The sequence below is a fragment of the Limanda limanda genome, chromosome 4 (assembly GCF_963576545.1).
Source record: "Limanda limanda chromosome 4, fLimLim1.1, whole genome shotgun sequence".
NCBI classification, from domain to species: domain Eukaryota; kingdom Metazoa; phylum Chordata; class Actinopteri; order Pleuronectiformes; family Pleuronectidae; genus Limanda; species Limanda limanda.
The window spans coordinates 30827388-30837033 of record NC_083639.1 but is presented as its reverse complement, the minus strand read 5'-3'; the positions used below and the strand labels follow the sequence as shown (position 1 = coordinate 30837033).

Here is a 9646-nt window from a genome sequence, read left to right as displayed (position 1 = left end):
TCTTCTTCTGCTGGGGACAGCTGACGTCACTGCGCGCTACCGCCGCCTAGCGGAGCCTGGTGGCACTCCACACGCACTGCAGGCTGTTCTCATCGTGGACTGTGTGTGGAAAATAATGAATTTATACATATTCATATTGATGGGATACATATACATGGAATTGTTCTCATCCGAGTTTCGTAGGAAATGCTACGAAAAGTAGAGCAGTAGAATTTGTATGTATTACATGTGATCGTGAGTCAGGAGGCTGGGGACACGTGATATATTTGCTTTATGGAAAATTTAATATTTTCATCATGAAATTGTGGTTTTGATCCAATTTGTAGCAGAAACTGTTCTTTTTATTTCCATACTCAGGTGGTGTGTATGATCGTTAGTTTGTTAGTTTTTGTTTAGTTTAGACTTTTATCGGACTTCTATTGTTGTGATGGTTGTTGCTATGGACGCTTCCCTCGCTGCCCACTGACCAATCACTTCCTCTGAGCCAGGACATCATGTCTTAGAGGACGAGGAGCTGGTGTGGACTGTCAGAGTCTCTGAGGAGGACCAGGGTCTTCAGAGACCCACAACATCCTTTGAGCTCCTCTGATGAGCTTCTGAAAGATCTAGATTCTCCTCAGAGGATGAACCTTTGTCAGTTGCTTCTCGAACAGAACCAACCTGACCTGTTGGAGCAAAGTGCTCACAGAACCACAGACTGTCTGTATCTGCTTCACTTACTGACACTGATGTACTGGGTGTGTCAGAGGAGGATAACAATACATAGTTTGATACTTTCATCCTTTAAGTTATTTTATCCCATGTAGTTAAATATGTATTAGGGGGATAGATAGTTTATAGATTTGCCTTGTGACAGCCCCCCTCTCTCAGTAGGAATCGAGCACTCAGCCCACGGACCACAGTGACTCTACGCCAGACATGGGCAAAGTACGGCCCGTTGGGCTTTTTAATCCGGCCTGCCGAACTTGTCCAAATATTAAAAAATATTTACTTACTTATAGCACTTTGTAGTTTTGCTTTATTTCTGAGGAAATTGTATTTTCTTGCTTCTTGTTGTTCTGGGTTTGAACTCTCGGGGTTGAATGCACTTATTGTAAGTCGCTCTGGATAAAAGCGTCAGCTAAATTAAAGTTGATGTGTATCGGGCTCGAAAGGTCACATGATCTCCCTTCACTTTTTCCCTTTGCCCTGTGAGCCCTTCTGTAAAGTGAGAGGATCAAGGAAACAAAGAGTGAACAATGAGATCCGAGTGTTTAACACCGAGTGGACAACAAAATACTTTTTCACTGAAGTCCAATCGAAGGCTGTATGCCTGATATGCCGAGAAACTGTTGCAGTTTTCAAGGAGTACAACATCAGCCGTCACTTTGCTACGAAGCATGCTAACTACGCTAGCAAGCAGTCAACACAAGAACGGGTGGCTGCAGCTCAGAGGTTGGCGACTAATTTACAGACTTTTTTTTACCGACAAACTGCGATTCAAGAGGCAACTACCAAGGCAAGTTTTTTGGTGGCATTCGCATTAGCAAAGGCTAGCAAGCTGAGTTTTGGTTAAATGGCCTTGCAAATAAATGCTTTGCTACTTGTTAAAGGCCAAATCCTTTCATGTAATGATTTTTCCATGTCATTTCTATTAGTTCACAAAAACACTCCTTCCATCTGGTCCTGGCCCGGCCCCTCTGTCAAATTTTAGAACCCATTGTGGCCCGCGAGTCAAAAAGTTTGCCCACCCCTCTACGCTGTGTTGTGGTGCACACTCTCCTTAAAGGGACGGATAAGGGAAGTTTAAATCAACGTCTGGTTGGTTCAGTTGATCTCTAACTCAACCAGAACATCTCAATGTCTCCAGACTCATCCTGTCCCCAAAACACCAGATGACCTCAGTCAGCTTCCTGGTCCATCGGTTTTTAAAGCCAACTACAGCTGGATCTCAGAAAGATCTCCTGGACATGTTGAAGTGGCTTCGTAGTTCAGACAGGGGCGTAGCACAAGACTGATATAATGAGGGGGTCCGCCCGAGGATGTAGTAGAGGCAGCACATATGTCTTAGAGCAGAGGTCTAGGAACAGAGGGTCCCCAGGAGGGTCTCGAAATAAGTTGATGAGACAATTTTTCATGTTTTTTTTCCAACCAATTTTCCCCCCACTAATTTAAATGTCTTAAGATAAACATGAATCCACATATTGTAGCGAAGGGATAAATGGAGGCAGAAGACGTTATCTATCAGTCAGCAATAAACACATTCAGCGACACACAAAAATAAAAAAATGAACACATGAACCTGTGTATTATTTGAATAGCTTAGTATTAAATGCACAATAACAGGGTAGCTATGTTTATTCATGGCACTAGGCCCAATAGAACACAATTTTATACAATATATATAGAAGGGGGTCCCTGCTCTAGCTCTCCAAGAGTTTGGGGGTCTTTGGCCTAACTATTATACAAGTACAATAATGCAAACCCTTTATGTCATACTGATTTATGTCATTTGTAATCCACCAATAATCCCACATAGCCATAAACAAACATTGAATAAAGAAGTATTTTTGCAGTTCAAGCATTTCCTGATCTACACTCAAACCAATCAACCACATTTAAACTGAATTAATACAAGATCACAAAGTTCATGAGTTTGATTTTAAACTCAAAGTGATTTCAATGTGTTGAACTTTGTGTTGAACTAAATCAATTTGTGACGTGAATCCAGGAACTTTAAGATCATAAACAAACATCTACACAGAATGTGGTTCAACACACATGGAGACATACTGAGGGACAAAGGTGGACAATAATAAAGACAAACTTAAACACACTGTATGTGACTCTTTATAGAGGGTTTATATATTCTGCTTGTGTTGTGTCATTTCAATAAACACATTCTTCATGTGAATAAACACAATCGGGGCAGGAAGGTTGCTGGTTTGAATCCGGTTCAGATGGGTCTTCCTGTGTGGAGTCTGCATGTTCTCCACGTGTTTTCTCCAGGTGCTCCGGCTTCATCTCACAAACACATGCAGATTAGGGGTTGTGTAGATTGGAGACTACACACAAGCTGCTGCTGCTTCAGCCTCTGGATCCTCAGGACACAGCTCAGCCTCCGTCCACACACACTGTCCTCTTCACACTCAGCTTCACAAAGACCTCTTCCAGCTGTTGAGAGAAGAAGACATCAGTGTCACAGAGACTCACTTCATCAGCTGTGAGTCAGTGATGCAGCTCATCCAGTAGAAAGAGCAGGACTTCAGTCCTGTTCAGAGGTGGAGCAGCTTCCTCTCTGCTTCATGTTCACGTGTTGGAATGAACACGCTAAGAGCTCAGTGTGTGTCCTCTGCATGTCAAAGTGCAGAGTGGACACCTGAGAGGTGGATTTACTGCTGTTACAGGTGAAGACATGTTTCACTGTGTGTTGATGAACATCTGCTTCTGACAAACTGGGACCAGATGAGACAGATGGACCTCAGCAGAGGTTCTGCTCTGTATAAAGAGCTCCTGGTTACCATGGTGATGAGGAGAGGCTTCAGTCCCACTGATCTCAGAGCTGTGACAAAGATCCACCTGATCAGTTCTTCACTGATGAAGTGAGAGGACAAAGTGTCTCAGATCAGATGAAGACGTCTCTGTCCCTCGTGTGAGGCTGTCAGCTGTGGTCCAGCTTCACTTCCTGTTCACATGAAAACAACAACAACTGTCGTCTTCACTTCAACTCTGACTCTGAGGAGAGTGTGCACCACACAACAGTGTAGAGTCACTCACTACGTTTACATGATGGCAGAAACCCGATTTCGGCCGAAATCGTGTTTCTCTATCCATGGGGGGTTAACTGCTCTATCTCAGGGTACATGGCACTGAGAAATCCGACTCTTGTCCGAAAGCATTTCATACCCCGCTACGATAGGTGGCTGTGTTTTCATTACAGCTAGTGGTGATCCTGCCATTTCCGCTTGACCTCGTCACCACTAGCAACACAAAAACAACAACAGCCTTCAACTCAGCATGCGAGAAAGATGACGAACGGAGAGCAAGGTGAAGCTACGTCCCTCTACATGATGTTGTGCATGTTTACTCTAGGAGTACTGCGAATGCGAACGGCGCATTTGATTAGAATGGTAATGGCGAGGGCCGGCCGGCACCGGGCAGCGACATTTTATCTACGTGTCGACTTCCGGGTCACGGCCAGGGAGGGAGGGAGGGAGGAGGGAGGAGGGAGGAGGGAGGAGGGAGGAGGGAGGGGGGGCAGGATCTCAAGCATGCGCAAAGACGTCTTCTCTAGTTGTTGTCTAGCTTCCAGAGTTACATGCGCGCGTTGTCCGATATACAGCCAAATCCGATCTACTTTTCTGGGGGTGGTTATCCGACTTCAGTCGGACACAAGAAATCTAGATTTGTGGAGTTACATGACATGGATCTTCGATTGAAACCAATCGGACACATGTAACCGCAGTGACTGTGGTCAGTGGGCGGAGCTTTGATACGGGTTGATCTCCAACTTAACCTGGAGCAGGTTAGCCGTTCATCAGAAGTTACCATGTTGATTTACCTCGTTAAGAAGTGGACGAGCTTCGTAGGACTGAAAAAACTAAACCTGAAGTTAACCTGATGACCACAAATCCTGCTTGGTAGCACAGACCCTGGATCTGTGATCCTGACTGTGTTTAGTAAAATACTGATGAAAGCAGCGTGGACTGACTCCACCCATCTACTGACCTCAGAGTCTCCAGTCGACAGGTTGGACTCTGCTGTAGATCAAGCAGCTCCTTCACTGCTGAGTCCTGCAGGTTGTTGTCTCTCAGATCCAGTTCTCTCAGATGAGAGGGGTTTGACCTCAGAGCTGAAGCCAGAGAAGAACAGCTGATCTCTGACAGTTTGCAGCTCCACAACCTGGATAAAGAATGAAACTTAACTGTAAATTAAACTGAGTTCATGTGTGAAAATAACAGACACATATTCATGTCAGCACAGACTCATAACATGGAAGATAAATATGAAATCAGACATGTTGGACTAAAAACTAGTCCTGATTCAGTACAAATAGATTATTTGGACCCGGTCTCTGTCCTGCAGATCAGTTTAGGAAATCCAGAACTAAAGTGTTTTAACAAGTAGCTGAATATTTAAAATGTCACAGATTAATTAATGAATGGATTCAATTATGTATGAAGAGGAATTGTGTTGAATTATAATTAAATGAGATAAATTGTGTGTAAATGCTGTTTAATAGATATGAGATCTACAAAAGTCAGTCAGTGAACTGACCCCAGAGTCTCCAGTCGACAGGTTGGACTCTGTAGAAAACCACACAGCTCCTTCACTCCTGAGTCCTGCAGGTCGTTGTTTCTACTCAGATCCAGTTCTCTCAGATGAGAGGGATTTGACCTCAGAGCTGAAGCCAGTGAAGAACAGCTGATCTTTGACAGACTGCAGTCCTTCAACCTGGATAAAGAATAAAATTTAACTTAAGCTGAGTTCATGTGTGAAAATAAAGGACTTCGACTAAACATCACTGTCTCTGTTTTCAGACCTGAAGTCTGAGTCAAGTTGTTCTGGACAATTTCTTGAACTTTTCCTGCAGCCTCCTCACTAGACGAAAAGCAATATTATTGTCACAGTGAACCTCTACGGACAGGCCTAATCCCCTGCTGTAACCAACTGTTTCCATGATGTTACCTCGGCGTTCGCCAGTGAAGACAAGGTGGGTCTATCGGCGTTTGCGGACCTTAAGGGGGATTTGGAGAACAAAGGAGAGAGCCGCGGGGGGGCTCGCTGAGCCTCGCGGACCGATCGCGACGTGTGATCTAATTAGCATATGAATCGGAGTCCAGCCGCTGGCTAGAACCTCTCTCTACTCACCATTGGAGGAAACCACAGACCCTTGAAACTAATGTCACTCGTGATTGGTTGGTAGAAGTGTTGCTATTGGTCACCTTATGGGTCATTGCAGTGCACACGTGGGGTCACAGCATTCCGCACGTGGGGTAAGCCCCTCCCACACAATATTTATAATAAAAATGTATATATTAATATTTATTATTATTTATAAGTAAGCCTTTACCAAAAGCACTGCAGTTAATTAAAACTAAACATTCATGTGATGCTTGATGCTATAGGTGAACATATTGTACAGGGAACAAATGTGAACAAGGTATATGTGGAGTGAAAGCTTTATTTACATACAGCACAAATATTGTACAAAAACTCAGATGAGGCTTGAAATGTTTCTCTGCAGCCTCTGGGTCATGACTTCTTTGTGGGACTCTTCTCCAGTGTGTAGACGTCTGTGGTGTGTAGCTGTGAGATCAGTGTAGCTTCCAGTCTTATATGAAGTGTGGGACACAGGTCGGTGCGCTCCTGGCTGTGGAAGGATGGATCCATGTCATCTGTCCCGCTTCAATCAGCTGTAAACACATTCAGTAAAATTAGCACAGTTCAATGACAACATACACCTTTACATGTAACTGGAAAATTATTTAATGAATATAACCTTACCCTCTTTCTTCTCCGACAACTCCTCAATGCTGATGTAAGGTCTGGTCGGATCATACCGGCTCATAGTGTGTCTTTGTACGTCATGGACAGGCAGCTGGAAAACAACACATGTAACATGACTTTATTATTAATAAACGGAAATAGCCGCGCTGCATCACCGTTGGAAGATCCACAGCAAAAAAACACCAAAACAATTCATAAACAGTTACTTACATTCAATGGCTTAATTTTCTGCACTTTAAATCCGGACTTTCAGCGTCTCAGCCTAACGCCTCTTTGTTTGTGTGTGTGTGGGGGGGGGGGCTGAGGCTGTGAAAACATACAGAAAAAAGTCACGTTGATGAAAAAACTTAACGAGAACAAACTGTTACATCTAAGTAATTCATACATATTTACACATGCACTAGATCTGCTCCAGCACTCGATGCTGTATTCGTATTTTAGCAACTTTCTCGCTATCCCAAAGAGTGGCGGACATGCTTTCAGATGTAGGGTTAGCTTAGTGGTTAGCATGGCGTCTCTAGCTCACCGTAACTCAGGGACTGTGCGCCCGTCTTCTCCGCCTCAACTCGTCCACATCGGGCTCTGCTTCCCACGCACTCATCTTCTCCTCCAGGGAACAGCGTCGTGTCGACTTCAGCAAGTTATTTACCCCGAAGACAGAGTCACTCGTACGGGACAAGCTAAACACGACCCGCTTCCTGTCTGCGGGACACTCGACGCTGCTGCACTGTGTTTACGAGGCTCTGATTGGACGAGTCCATCAGCTGATGACGCGAGCGGGTGACGTGAGCAGCGGTTACTTCATATAGGATGAGTATTTGACTGAGGCCAGGTTTATTTTTTGTGGTGTTTAGTACATTTACACACATGATTCACGCTGTTCTGTGTTCGTAACCTTATAGTTGAATGCACTTATTGTAAGTCGCTTTGGATAAAAGTGTTGACTGTTTTAATGGAATACTGAGAAAGTTTAATAACAACAATTAGACAATTGAAGTTCAAATTATGAAGGAATTTAAGCTCTATATTGTGTCTCCTTTATATTTAAAATAATAATCAAACTGAGTGGAGATGTATGTTGTATCCAAACAGCCGGCTGCTGTGTTTTGTCACTGTGCAGTCCATGGGGGATTAAATATTACACTGAAAAAATAAATCATTAAATCAATGAATGTTTCATAGCAATTTTGAAAGTAGTGGTGAAAAGGTACCATTTATAATTCATGGAACAGCTTAGTTTGCCATTGACATGTGAATTTGATGCCAGTATTTTGGGAGGACAGATATTTTTATGGAAAGCCAGTAGAAGTTTGGAGCTTACAGGACACAGATGATCATACCCAGCATCATTTATTTGCTGGTAGAGGTGTGGTTTACACTTCCTCTGTGCATTTAACCAGCACAATTGAAAAAGTGACTGTAATCATGCCACTCTGTACAGTTGTTGAGATTTAGGATTGTTTTGGATGACAATAAAAATTTGAAATAAAGTGCATTGTTTCATTTCTTTTGACTGCATTGACCTTTGTTCGTGGTATACAATATAATTCATTATAGCACACTTACTTACTTAAGAACAATTTAAAATTTCAGGTTTAATATTTATTTTAAGCCTGGTTTACTCAGCCAGATAGTTTGTTGGTGCCTCTTACACATTGGTGTTATCTGCTCTCAGGGAAACTGATTTGCATTTGTAAAGCTCAGAGCATTGTCATTTGCATGTGAAAGCGTCCTCTAGGAGTTGGAGCTGGGGGGGTCAAATCTCAACAGCTCACAGGCTTGACAACTGCAGGAACCCTGAGCGTTTCCTTTGCTGCCTGCAGATACGTGTGAAAGTCGTTAACCGAAGGATGTGCCAACACTTCTCTGCGACACAGATTGACACAAACGCTTCTTTTCATGCAGTGCCTAATAAAGTTTCTGAGTGAGTTCATGTGAGAATAGAGCAGGTGAATGTCCAGAGGATTCACAGAGAGCGAGTGGACGTGTTGAGGACACAAACACGTGAGAGGAACGTGAAACTGGAAGAACACAAATATCTCAGGATGAAGAAGAGGAGCCGTACACGTAGAAGACGAAGACGTCAACTTGGCAACACGAGGAGATTCCAGAGCTTTTGGTGATGAGGGCGACGTCGGTGTGGATGAGCTGTAAACAACAACCCTGATCTTTGCACAGCAGAAATCATACGTCATGTCGGGCCTCCTGCTGCTCCACCCATTTTGCATATGTGAAAGTCAAACTCCAGAAAATGTCCAGACACTATTTTACAGAGTTCATGACTGAAAACAGCTTGAAAGTCCTCGTGTCCTCGGGGTTTAGTTGTTTGTAATATGTAAAGGCCAATTTATGCCTCTACGTCTTTTCTAAAACGGACAGATAAGACCGCCCTATCCGTCATGGAACGCCCTCTCCGAGCGCCTCGGAGAGCTTTTCGTACACTTCTGATTTTTCTAACTGTCCGTCTTTATGTCGGAGAGCCCACGGACAGCCCTTGGCTGTGATTGGTCCGCGAACGACAGAATTTCCCTACGACGTCATTTCCCTACGACGTCATTTCCGGACCTCAAACTTCCTGTTTCCCTGTGTCACATCAAACCCAAACACAACTACGATTCTACGATTAATGTGACGTGTGTGTTAAGCCAGCGGAGTTGTCCGGCTGACGGTGGCTCGTCAGAGCACTGACAGCATGTGTGCACGGTCACATACGGTTATAACGAGCTTTCCAAACGGCGCTTAGCAGTCTAGGCTAGCGGGCTAGCAGCCATGCTAACTGCAGTGATAACAGTGCAAAAACCCCGCCGTCACGACTTTAATTCCACTTCTATCATGACACTGTTTCTATAATACTGCCAGGTTAGAAGCAAACACTGGGTAGTAGTTAGTGCCGGGAGTCCCTGCTGACTGTGTGTGGAAGCTGGGGGGGAGCTAGCTGGGATGGGAGCTAGCTAGCTCCGTGTAGCCTCAAGCAGATTCAAGCTGTGGAATCAGCAACACAGTTGGGGAAAAAAGACCGGAGAACCGCTGCGCTAAGAAACGATAACATCAGCATTTTGAACTGCTGGGTGTCACTTTATTTAGTTCTGTTAGTTGCCATGGTTCAGTGTGTGGGAGGCAAGCTGACAGAGATAAACAGACGTACGTGGACTTCTTC

The 9646-nt window shown here is 44.1% G+C and overlaps 1 long non-coding RNA gene across 1 annotated transcript; it reads right to left on the bottom strand.

Moving 5' to 3' along the window:
• Positions 1-6147: 6147 nt before the first annotated feature.
• LOC133000469 (uncharacterized) lies at positions 6148-7198 on the bottom strand. Its single transcript, XR_009678198.1, has 3 exons — positions 6700-7198; positions 6487-6580; positions 6148-6395 (listed from the first exon to the last, which is right to left on the bottom strand). It is a non-coding gene; the product is annotated as an uncharacterized LOC133000469 (long non-coding RNA).
• Between the last annotated feature and the right edge of the window lie 2448 nt (positions 7199-9646).